General features: G+C 47.9%; 1 pseudogene; it reads left to right on the top strand.

The window, feature by feature from the left end:
* LOC110143438 (transcription factor SPT20 homolog pseudogene) overlaps nt 1–8,191 on the top strand; it is a 55,101-nt pseudogene extending 46,910 nt beyond the window's left edge.
* The last annotated feature ends 4,901 nt before the right edge of the window (nt 8,192–13,092 follow it).

Here is a 13,092-nt window from a genome sequence, read left to right on the forward strand (position 1 = left end):
GAGTTGGTAGCAATAAAGTGGTAGAACTAAAAAAAATAAAAATAAAATAAACATTGCTGTTGGGAATACAAAATGGTACAACCACTAACAGTTTGACAGTTTCTTGTCCAGTTACACAGACTTACCGTGTTACCCAACATTGCTATGCCTTGATATTTACTCAAGTGAAATGAACACTTATATTCACAGGAAATCTTATTTGCAAATATTTACACCAACTTTGATAATAATCACCCCAAATGGAAAACAACCAAAAGCTGTTAACTGGGTAAGCAAACCCCAGTATATCTACACAATGGAATATTATGCAGCAAATAATAAAGAACAAACTCATAACACATGAAACAGCATGGATGAATTTTAAATGTAGGTATGTTAAGGAAGCCAGCCCCAAAGCTATATGACTTATGAATCTATATGACATTCTGGAAAAGGTGGTCCATAGGCATAGAAACATCAATGATTGCTAGGGACTCTGGGCAAGGCCAGAGTTGACTCCAAATATGCATGAGGGAATTTTTTGGAAAGAAAGGAACAGTTTTATATCATGATGTGGTGGCAACATGACTGAAAACAATTTTCAAAACTCACAAAACTACACTGAAAGTGGTAAATTTTACTCTCTGTATATTACACCTAAAAAAATTTCATGCTTGGCTCATTGAGTATGGAACAGACGAGCTGACTGTTGTAAATTAGGTAACTTATCTTGTTAATTCAGGTCTCTTCCTCCTCCAGCATGTCTTAATCTGGCCATGGGTTTTCCCAGCATGTGCATCTGTGTCTGCTGTAGGGGATAGCAGCAGTTAGAGTCCTTATACTCATGCTCATGCATGTGATTTTGAAGGCTTCAAGGATGGTGTGCATTGTGAAAAATTTCAAAAACCCTCATCCTGTGGAAAGACCGGGCAATTAGGGAGCTCAGGGGTAGGGGGTGGCTGAGCCATGAGAAGCCCTGGCAGGCCAACCGGAGCTCACTGGGACACACGCACGGCTGGGCCCAGAGCCTCAGCCAGTGCACATGTGGCCAGACTGCCTTGGGGGTCGTCCCCCTGAGGAGTAAGGCGAGGATCGCACTCTCCACTGTCGGCCTGGTGGACTGTCGCAGCTGACAAAACCTCACGTGAAACCACCCATTTCGCTTGGAGGCAGAAGAGTCTCATGTGTCCATGTGGGCGGATACGTTACATGGCACACTCTCTGCATCATCGAGAACGATGGCCGAATGCTTCCACTCCTCTGCAGCCACAGGCGGAGCCCATGCTGCCAGGGCCCTGCCCCTGCCCCCGCGGCACTGGCATCCTGGACACGAGCGCTGAGCTTCGCCGCAGACGCTCCTGACGCTCGCTGAGGGCATCCCAGCCACAGTAGCACGGCAGCACTCGTGTGTGGCAACCCAGAGGGATCGGGAATCCGGCCCCCAGGACCGTCCTCGGCCGATGAGAGAGAGGAGTGGATGATATGCATCCCAGCTTCTGTGCCTCTAGGTAGGACACCCGACGCTCGTTCGGCACGGTCTCCCCAAGCCCCGCAGCAGGCACCAGCTGTCCCCAGCAGCCTTCTGCTCCTGACTGTGCCTTTTATCACCTTCTTCCTCAGTCCTGACTCAGCTGCCCTTCCCCTGCCCAGAGTTTCTCAGGATGAACTCCAAGTAAACTCCTTGCACTCGAATCCTCTTGTCAGGGATGGCTCCTGGGGACCCCGCCCGAAGACACAGTCACCACAACAATTGAGCCTCTAGTCCATCCCAGAGGAGAGGGGGCAGATACACCTCTCTACTGAGAGAGGGGTACCCGAGGACATCAGCTGAGGGGCCGAGTGGGATCAAGCTCATGGTTTACAGAGCAGGGGACCTCAGGGTTCCGAACCCAGGGAAAGATATGCGCCCCCCCCTCAACGGTATCAGGCAATACCTGGAGCCATGTTTTGTTCTTCCGACAGGGATGAAAGCTATTGCCATCTAATGGATAAGGCCAGGGATGCTAGCAAGCATCTTGCAGTGCCCAGGAGAGTCCCCCCTAACAAATGTCACTAGCGCCAAGACTGAGAGCCCCTGGCAGAGAACACACAACAGTCAGAGGACCTGGCTCTGGGCAGTTGGCTCATCCCTAAAAGCAGGGGGCTGGGCAGGGGGTCCTGAAACCAATCACCTGGTGATACCAAAGGATGACTTATACACTTGCCCCAAGACAACTGACATGCCAGGAGACAATGATTCCTGTGCAGTCCTGAACAAGGGACATACTTCAGGAACTCTTAGTCAAGGAGTTATTAGTCCTATTTCAATAGATTCTATCTACTGTAATATGTAATTATAATTGCTATTGGTCAGAAAAACATTTATTTTATAGTAGTCTATAATTCAGGAGTTTCACCAATTGATTTTGGATTCTTCTCAGTTGTGACTCTTCAGAGTGAATATCCTATTATCATTATGTCTAAATCTAAACATCAAAAGGTTTAAAAAAAAAAACAACTTGTTCAAAAGGCTGGCAGATTTCAAGGCAACAATATTAATAGAAAACAATGGCCCATAAAGTGTCTAGGACTCAGTCATATCCTTCTAAACCATCCCTAGGACCGTAGCTATGGTCTACAGTTAGAGTAATCATTTAAACTGTCCTGCCAGCACCAGGAACAATAGTTCTCAACCCTATCAGACACAAACCACCTTTTAAAACAGTTTAATCCTGAACTGCAATTGCTAGACAATATAACTGAGCTACCACACGCTAAAAGCCCTTTCTGAAATAGCTAGGGAAATAAAAGGGAATAAAAGAATGTCGTGTTACCGTGCACATCTCTATGAAAAGCATCAGGCAGATCACGGGAAGAATCATTGAAGAATTCTGATGCTTGCGCCAAATACAGCAAGTGTCCCTGGAGTCAAGAGGTAGGAACTGGGTGTGTTAAACTGGCGATGGACAGCAGGAGCAGTCCTGCCCTTGGGAACAAACAAAAGACTCCCAAGACAGTGGGTAATTCTTGGTGATGTGATCGCCAAGGAAAGAAACGACCACTTTTCATGACCTTCCCAGCAACTGATTACCGTGAAAATGGTATGTATTAAAGCCCTACAAAAAATGATGGATTTTTATGTTGGCCACTTGTAGTTTGGGATGCTTGCTTTTAAGGTTATATGAAAAGAGGGTCTATTGTGGCAGAGCCCTTGGAGGAAGTGTGGGCTGTAGGTAATTGAATGATGGAATCTGGAATCTGCTTGTGCATACTAGGATGTGCACCTGGGGAGCAATGCCCTGAGGGCGGGGTGGGTCCTGCTTCCAGCCCATCTGCAGCAGCGAGAGGCTAGACCAGCAGTGGCTTTCTCCAAGTCTCAGGTATTGTGTGCTCTGCTTGTTAAGGGGAGGGTTTTTGGTGCTCATTTTGAGGTACACTGCTCACTCCACTGTGGAGTGGCTGCATTTGCAAGACGGAGTTCATCGCCCACTTCCATGTTCTCTTCTTACAGGGTCCCCATCTTGTATGATCATGCAGCAGGCTCTAGAGCAAGCTTTGGATCATGCAGAGTATGTCATTGCAACTGCCCAACAAAGACCGCCGAAAAGGAAATACTCAACAAGCGGAGAGACGTCTCTCCAGGAAAAACTGTATGACATTTATGTTGAAGAATGTGAAAAACAGCCTGAGGTTATGGAGGAATTAAGAAGCAACGTGAACCTGTTAGAGAAGCTCCTTAGGAGAGAGTCGTTGCCCTGTTTGGTGATCAACCTGTACCCAGGAAAGCAGGGCTATTCCCTGATGCTCAAAGGGAAACATGGATCATATTCAGAGAGCATTCCACTGCCTTATGAAGAAGGGGAACTGCTTGAATACTTGGATGCTGAAGAATTACCTCCTGTTTTGGTGGATCTCCTGGATAAGTCTGCGGTTAACGTTTTTCATCAGGGGTGTGTCATAGCAGAGGTACGGGACTACAGGCAGTCCAGTGCCGGGGAACCTCCGCATTACCAAAGCAGGCATATTCTCTTACGTCCCACCATGCAGACGTTAGTCTGTGATGTAGAGGCCATAGCCAGCGATGACCAGAACTGGACCCAGGAGGACAAACTTTTGCTTGAGAGCCAACTGATCTTGGCTACAGCGGAACCACTGTGTCTAGACCCTTCTGTGTCAGTAGCCTGCACTGCAAACAGACTGCTCTATAACAAACAAAAGCTGAACACTCTTCCCATGAAAAGGAATCTCAAGAGGTATTCTGCACCTGCTCTGAATCGGCAGCAGGAGCTGTCCCATTGTCCACCTCCTCCTGAGCTAAGAATCCTGGCTTCTTGCAAAAAAATAAGGGAAAGTAAAACAAGCAAGCAACATGGCCTTAAGACTTTTAAAGCAGGCAAGTGTGTAGATACGTGGAAACAGAGACCCTGTAACTTGGCTGTCCCTTCTCAAGTGGATGTGCAGAAATATGCTAAAGGGAAGAAGTCTGTCAGATATGAGGAGTCACAACTAACCCAGGAGGTACTAGGTGATCCTGCAGTTGGATGTGAGGCTGCCTACCAATCCCAGGCAACAAGGTTGACCGTCAGGCAGCCAGCTGATAAGTCACTTGCCACTGGAAATGGGTCTGAGAAAGAAGCCACAAGGGAGAGAGAGCCGAGTCTGCCCCAGTCCTCCACAGATGACCACTTCAGGAGTTTCCTGTCCAAGCCACAGGCTGATGCTGGGAGAGTGGTCAGTCAGTCTGAGCAACTGGTCCAGAAGAGCACCCAGTGTCCAGTGCAGACGTCACCCAGCTCCAGTGGCTCAGCCCGTCTCAGGCAGCCTGCTCCAGGCACACGGTCAGCACAGCCTAGGATTGCGTCCATTCCGTCCTCAGTGCCAGACTGGGGAGCCAGACCTCCACCCCCACTCAAGAGACGTCCCTGGAGCCCAGAGAGGAGCTCCTGCGGTGACAGCTTTACCTCACAGCAGGCGGGCAGCTCTCAGGCCCGCCCATCTCCTGGCCCTGCTCCTCAGCCACCCAGCCTTTCCCAGAGATCGTCTGTGCCGCTGAACAGAGGAAGCTCGCTTCCTGCAGCCTCCCCGTCCACCACAGGCGCATTACAAAGAACCCCGGACGTCCAGGTCACGACCATCTCCCCTGGCCTGAAGGTCATCAAAGTAGTGGGCCCCTTTTGCTGTAGCCAGGCCTCAGGGAGAGGGTGTGCCCCTAGGGCCCCCGCTCCCGTGGGGATCCAGCCCGGTCAGCGGCCCGCAGGATCTCGGCTCCCGAACTGGAGGTCCACACCACCGCCGCTGCTTCCTCGTCCTTCTCCCCCTCCTCCCAGAACCATTCAGGTGCTTTTGGAAAACGCTTCGGACCTCAGGCCCTTTGCTCTGGTGGAGCTCCCCCGCAGTTCAACGGTCTGGAGCAGCCAGCAGCAAGCCCCGCAGCCATGTGTCTACCAGCTGGTTCCCCAGCAGGCCCCGCAACGGCCTCAACCGCCAGCGGCCCGGGCTTCCAGCACACGGCGTCCACGGGCACAAGCCCCACGAGCACAAGCCTCAGGGCCACAGTGTCCGAGAGCACAGACCCCAGGGCGACGGGGTCGAAGTTCACAGTGTCCGGGTTTACAGGCTCCAGGGGCACAGGGTGCTGCCCAGCCCAGCACCACCATCCACGCCCAGCCAGCAGTGCTCCTTCACCTCCAACGGCAGCAGGACCCCCTGCCACCCCAGGTGCCTGGGTTGTCTCCACCAGGCTCTGTCCAGAGCCGCCCGAGGCTGAGCATCTCGCATCACAGGATCCAGGCCTCACAGGCCCCACGCCCGCCGATTTACTGGAGGGTAGTGCGGTGCCCAGTGGATGCAGCCCCCACAGCCCCCACCGCGCCACCCCCTCGGGGCCCCAATCCAGGCAGCCAGACCACAGGGATCCCGGAAGGAAGCCCCCCAGCCGCCCCCAAGTCCTGAGGCCTGCCTGGTTTTCTCTCTTTAAAAAAAACCCCAAGAGCAGCAACCTCACTTGGGTTATTTTTTAATGTGTCACTATTTTACATTCTTAGATGTGCAGACCTTCTGCAGAGGCACAATTTTTACATACAAGCCCCGAAGGTCTTTAATAAACTGGGATTATTTCACCTAAGCCATGGCTTTGGTAATGGTTGTGGACAGTTATTTTTTTGTGTGTGATGTTCTCAAGCGTATCCAGACCCAAACTAGGGTCAGTTTAAACTCCTGAAGCCTTGTTATTTCTCTCAGGCAATAAAGCTGTAATACCAAGAAAGTAAAAATTAGTATTAACAAGATGACTGTTTTTTAAGTTTTTAGATGAGTTACTAACACATGAACTGTGGCATCGTCACCATTTTACGTGTCCAGCTCACTGGTGTTCGGTGGACTCACCTTGTTGTACAACACATCTCTAGGATTCTTTTCTGCTTGCACAGATTCTTTTCTCTCCCCAAGGAGCACCAACTTCTCGGTTCCCTCTCCCCCAGCCCCCACCCCAGCCCTCTACTTTCTGGGTCTCTGAGTCTGGCTGAGGTAGATTCTTCCTAGAAGTGGGGTCCTGCAGTTGTCATCTTTGGTGAGGGGCTCACTTCACTGAGCATCCTGACTTCAAGGTCCATCCCTGTTAGCATGCCACAGGAAGGTCGTCGCTTTTCACAGAGGGTTTCACGGTGTGTAATCTACACTGAAGTTGCCTATGAAATATCGGAAACATCCTTCAGAAGAGAATGCACTTCCATATTTGTTTCAGTTTTTGCACAGTGTGTGAAATGCAATTTTCACACATTTTGGGGGAGAAAAAGCTAAACGTACCCAAAGTTGACCTTGTCACTTTAATGTTGAGGCCCTGGGCCCCTCCAGGTGTGCCGCAGGGGTGGGGCGCTTGCTTGCACGGTTGTCCCCAGCCCAGGCCGTCTCCTCCAGGCTGCAGCTGTGCGAAGGCACTTCTGGGATGTGGTTGTCTCCCTATAAAATCACTGACATTTTTGACATCCCTGGGTTGTTTGCAGAAGGTAAATAGCTAAACGGTTGGAAATGAGTCGGTTTGTTTGTTTTTCAGGTGTTTTCAACCTTGTTACATTCGAGGTGACGTCCCCCTGCCCCCTTCCTCTCTGTCTCTTGCTGAGTGATCACCCAGTTGGTCAGCCGCCCCTCTTCCTCTTCTCTATTTTTTTCCTTCTTTCTTGTTTCAATGGGGCTCAAAAGATCCCTGAACTTTTCTGTTTACTTCATCCCTTTCTTTCCCCCTTTTTTTTATTGTGATAAGTTTACGTAAGAATCAGCTATTTTAAACTGTACAATTCAGTGGCATTTACTCCATTTACAATGTTGTGCACTCACAGCTTCTATTTCCAAAACATTTTCATCCCCCAAGGGAAATCTCTGCACCATTCAGCACTCTTCCAAGCTTCCTCTCCCCACCCCGCTCAGGAAACCACCAATTTACATTCTGTCTCTATGGACTTCCCCATTCTCCAGTTTTCCTAAAAACGAAATCAGAGACTATCTGACCTTTGCTGTCTGGAGTCTTTCACTTGGCATGATGTTTTTGAGGTTCATCCATGTTGGCACAGGTCTCAGTACTTCCTTCCTTTTTAGGGTTGAATACCCTTTTCTTGTTTGTGAACACCAGATTTTGTTTATCCACTATGTGTTGATGTACATTTGAGTTGTTCCCACCTTTTGCCATTGTGAATAGTGTGGCTCTGAACATTTGTGTACAAGTATCTGAATGGCTCTTATATTTTGTTCTTATAACTTTGAAGGAGAACTTTCTTATAAAATTATTTTTTCTAAGTATGCATATATGCCTTTCGCCCTAACAAAGTAAAGGAAGTTTGGTCTGGCAGTTCCAAAAGAGATGAGCGAAGAGACAGATACCAGGCGGGTCTTACTTGATCAATCCAGCTGTACTAATGTGCTACAGATCCTGTTAAGGAAAGATTTGGTCAGCTTGAAGCCAACAACGCAGAGAGGCCAGCGGAGTGACCCTGAGTCCATTAGAACTTCATGCAGCCCACACTGGACATCCCAGGAATGATGCCTGCACTTTTAAGGAGTGAAGCAGTGCAATGGCCAATTGCAAAGAAGAGTTTATGCTCAGCCTTGTGAGCCAACCAGACACCAGAACTCAATTTGTGTACTTCCTCTGTTTTGTCCTCACTGATCTTTTCAAGTGCTACATGGCGACACCAGCTGAAGTCCTGCTCCCTTCCCAGGCAAGCAAATAAATGCAGCTTTGTTTCAGATTACTGTTTGGTGGTCTTTGTTTATTTCCTTCTAATGGTCCTCACCAAGGTTGGTACTTGATACAGGATCTCTTTAGAGTATAATACCTGTCTATGTTTTGTGAATAAGCTTTTCATTCATTGTAGCATCTTGAGAACCTGGAGCCTCTTCCCTACCACAGACCAGATCCATGCACTTCATCTGAAATGTGTTCCCTGCAGGCTGTGTCTTCTGGACTTTAGGGCTGAGCATTCATAGTGAGGTGGTTGTGTGAAAGTAGATGGCCTCAGAATTTTATGATACAGAGCAGAGAAACTGATCCCAGTGATTATCATCCAGGAAAATCCAGGTAGACTCCATACAGCCTGGCTTGTTGGGGAGAGTTGGGGCCCTTGTCACAGGGTGGGGTTTTGAGCTCAGGATTATATTCCTCGAGGATAGTATCAAGTATAGGAAGGACTCCGGTTCTAGGTCAGCGCTGAAAGAAATAGAATATGAGTCCTATATATTCAAAATCTACTAGCCATGTTTTATTAAGTAAAAAGAAATAGGAGAACTTACCTTTAGTGATTTAACCAAATATATCCAAAGGATTATCATTTCCTCATGTGATCAATATTTTAAAAAATTTAGTGAGACATTTTATTTTTAAGAATATTCTTTTCTTAAATTTATTTATTTTTGGCTTTCTCTAGTTGCAGCAAGCAGGGGCTACTCTTCATTGTGGTGCTCGGGCTTCTCATTGTGGTGGCTTCTCTTGTTGAGGAGCACAGGTTCTAGGCACATGGGCTCAGTAGTTGTGGGGCATGAGCTTAGTTGCCCCATGGCATGTGGGATCATCCCAGACCAGGGATGGAACGAGTGTCCCTGCATTGCAAGGAGGATTCTTAATCACTGGACCACCAAGGAAGCCCTATATTCTCTTATTTTACTAAATCTTCAAAATCCAGACAGTTGCAGCCTGTCTAACTTCAGGTGCAAAATTTTCATCAGAAATGCTGGATCTGTCTTTACATTTTTACATAAAAAAATTTCTTCTTCCAAACATAGTTTTCAAGTAATTGAATCAAGTACCAGTTTTAAAATCTAAATGAGTTAAAGTTTTTTCTTCAATGTCACTAGCCATGTTCCAAGTGGTTAGCAGCTGCCTATGGCTCTGATGTTGATCTGTGCAGCTCCAGAGGAGCAAAGCAGATCATAGAGACAGCACCTCAGGAATGATTTGGGTACCAATTCTGGAGATAAGGCAGGAGCCGATCACCAGAGCACAAGGGTGGAGTGGGAATGATGACGCAGATCCCATGTGCTGTGTGGTGCTCTCAGGAATCCTCACTGCCTCTGGTCACCTGGGCCTGGACTTGTAGGTAGAGATCAAGTGACCCCAGCCTTGGAGCTCAGAGGGTGGGAGAGACTGGAAAACAAGGGTCAGCCTTTTGCTGACTGTATTCAAACAGGTGATGCAGAGGCACTAACCATCCCAGCAATTAAGTACAACTCACCTAGCCCACCCATACTCCGGGGAATCCCAGATTATTACTCTGGGGAGCTGTAATCTGAGGGAATTTGAGAGGGGAGATTCACTATCAGCTCTTTCCCTTTCCTGTCACCCCTTCTCCTGTTCAGTGTCGGCAACTCAAGCTCTTTGGCACAGAGACCAGCACAGCCGTGAGCTGGGTGATGGGAGCATGGAGGCTCCTTCTTCTGTGAAGAAGTATGTTTGGCATGTGTTTAAAATTGGCCATACAAGTGTAAATCGCTTTATGGCATTTTGAGTAATTGAAGGTTTGTGGCAACTCTGCATCCAGCAAATCTATCAGTGCCATTTTTCCAACAGCGTTTGCTCACTTCGTGTCTCCGTGTCACATTCAGGTAATTCCCTCGCTCCTTCAAACTTTCTCATTGTTATTCTCTGTGTTACAGTGATCAGTGATCTTAGATGTGACTGCTGCGACTTGCTGAAGGATCAGATGATGGGTAGTATTTTTTAGCAACAAAGTATTTTGAATTAAAGCATGTACATTTTTTAGACATAATGCCATCACACACTTTATATACTGGGAAACCAAAAAATTCACGTGACTTTATTGCGATCTTTGCTTTATTGGGGTGGTCTGGAAGTGAACCCGCAGTGCCTCCGAGGTTGGCCTGTGTGCATCCATTTGAACAATCAAGCTGCCACACCTTGCCCCGTACCATCCTTCATCTTGTGCCCAAAGTCCTGCCAAGCCCTGGCCCTTGGCTTGCCCTTCCTTCTTCCCGGCTTCACTGCCATAGCCACAGTAAGCAAAGGGTGTTCGAGTTAATTGTTAAATTCAGTTCAACAAGTTCCTCATTAGGGACAAATTACCTGAGTTTGAAATCTGCTAATTTTCCAATCAGAGTGAGTGTTTGCACTTGTGATTTGGAAATAATTACCATATGGTAAAAGCAAAACTTATGTGGGGATTAAAGTAAAGGTGAGGGAGGACAGGAGCTTACTTTAGTATCTTCCCTGGAAACTCATGGTATAAGTGAGGATCAGTAGAGGTGCCTCTACAGGGGACGCTCAACTGTAGCACCATTTGGCAAAGGCTGTTTACTCCCTGTGCTAATATGCCCTTGAAAGGTGACCGTGATCTTGAGGGGAGAGCCCTGTGGCCTTCATATGTCTGAATTGTGTCTGAAAAGAGAAGAGTCTTTTGCATTTAGCTCTTTCATCTAAATATACATCTCTACTTTTGCTTAGATCTGTCCTCTTTCTAAAACTTCTCTGAGTTACAAATAAAAACTTTTGCTTGGGGGTGGAAGTGGTAACTTTAAATGTCCTTCGGGTGATCTTACAATGAATGTATTAGGGAAAACTCATCTGAGAAAATTGTGGGATAAGAATTGCTGTAGAATACAACTATGATCCAAAGTGTAGAAATCTGGGTCATTCACCTTCAGTGATTTGTTCCAGTCCCAATTTACTGTATTACTAAAGCTTTGGAAATGCATGGTCAAGAATCATCAAGGTGTCAGGTAATTTACAAGCCATTGCAGAAAAACCCCTTCTGAGATATCGCTTTTGAAATTTAGAGCAAGAAAAGCTTGTCACTCCTGAGAAGGTGGTAACCCCTCTTCCATTCAAATAACTTGAATTGTAAACGTTCTCAGGTTTCCCTTTGTGCCTTGGCTGCCAGGAAACTCAAAACCCAATTTGAAACTGAAATCACCAAGTTTATGGTTAGTACTTCAACCTTTCTTGCTCCTTTTTGTTTATTTCTGTTGTCTTTTGTTGTAGACTACTTCAGATCTTTTGTCAGAGGAAACTGGAAGCAAATGCCTCCTTACCTGCATCAATGTGCTTTAATAAATAGTAGCTTATATTACGTTTATATACACTGCCTCTAATCTTATAATCATCTTGCCTATTAGGTATTACTATCTTCTTACCAGGGCTTCCCTGGTGACTCAGATGGTAAAGAATCTGCCTGCAATGCAGGAGACCCGGGTTTGATCCCTGGGTCGGGAAGATCCCCTGGAGAAGGGAATGGCTACCCACTCCAGCATTCTTGCCTGGAGAATCCCATGGACAGAGGGGCTTGGTGGGCTACAGTCCATGGGGTAGCAAAGAGTCAGACACGACTAAGTGACTAACATTCATTCATTCATTTATCTTCATTACAAATGAAGAAACTGAGGCTTGTATAGGACTTGCCTGAGACAATAAGCTATTAAGTGCTGCCATGGAATTTCCTGTCTTCTTCTAAAGTCCTTTGCCTGGGTACATGTAACTATGTGTTGACAGGTCTGGATTCAGTGGTGGACTATATACATTAAACTATTTTTTCCAATCACTACTTTCAGTACAGCACCTAGCCCCTTTCCCCATTCTTTAATGACACCTTGGGCAGATCCGACAACTTTCTGAGTGATCTCGGTTGGTAAAGCTGATCAGTCCCCATGACAAGTCAATATGGCATCCTCTGGCCTGGAGGGGCAAAGAGAAGAGAAGGGAGATAGAGATCTTCTGTGGATATGGTCCTTTTTCAGGTCTGACGCTCAGATCTGCTGAGGTGGCGGGGGGGGGGGGGGGGGGGGGGGGGGGGGGGTGGTCTCTGCACAGGGTGGGTTTCTGACTTTCCGCTGGGCTCCTCCACCCCTTGGGGCTCCCTGAGAGAAGGGCAGCTGTGCCTGCTAACTCCCACCCTCTTCTCCAGGTTCTGACCCCCATCTCGTCGACAGCCCTCTAAGTGAGCGCTGTGCCCTTCCACATGGAGCTTTGGGAATTGCTGAGATGCTTTTTTTGAACTCTGAAGGCTGTGGGGTCACGGATCAAGGTGAGTGTGACGTTCTCCTTTTCTTTCCAGGAACCCAGCCCCTCGGTATCTTTGGCTCTCTCGCGTTCAGATATCTGTTGACCACAAGGGGGCACCAGACTCCAGGTTCACACACAGCACGCAGCTCCCAGTTGAGTTCAGTTCAGTTCAGTCGCTCAGTCTTGTCCGACTCTTTGCGACCCCATGGACTGCAGCACGCCAGGCTTCCCTGTCCATCACCAACTCCCGGAGCTTACTCAAACTCATGTCCATCGCATCGGTGATGCCATCCAACCATCTCATCCTCTGTCATCCCCTTCTCCTCCCGCCTTCAGTCTTTCCCAGCATCAGGGTCTTTTCCAATGAGTCGGTGCAGCGCCCAGAGGATTAGTTAAACAAGAATTCCCTCTTCAAAAAAAAAAGAAAGAAAGAAAAGAATTCCCTCTTCAACTGCTCTCCAGGCTGCAGGGCAGGCGGCCGGACTGTGCCAGAGACTGGATGCCCACTTTCCCCTGCTGCAGACCTGCTCCTTTCCTTGAGCAGCTCTCTTAGATTTCTCCCTTAGACATCTCAACTTGGGGGAGCCGGGGGTGCCTCCCTCCTCCTGCCCGCTCCCCTTCCCACTTGGCCCCAA

The sequence above is a fragment of the Odocoileus virginianus genome, unplaced genomic scaffold (assembly GCF_023699985.2).
Source record: "Odocoileus virginianus isolate 20LAN1187 ecotype Illinois unplaced genomic scaffold, Ovbor_1.2 Unplaced_Scaffold_4, whole genome shotgun sequence".
Taxonomy (NCBI): Eukaryota; Metazoa; Chordata; class Mammalia; order Artiodactyla; family Cervidae; genus Odocoileus; species Odocoileus virginianus.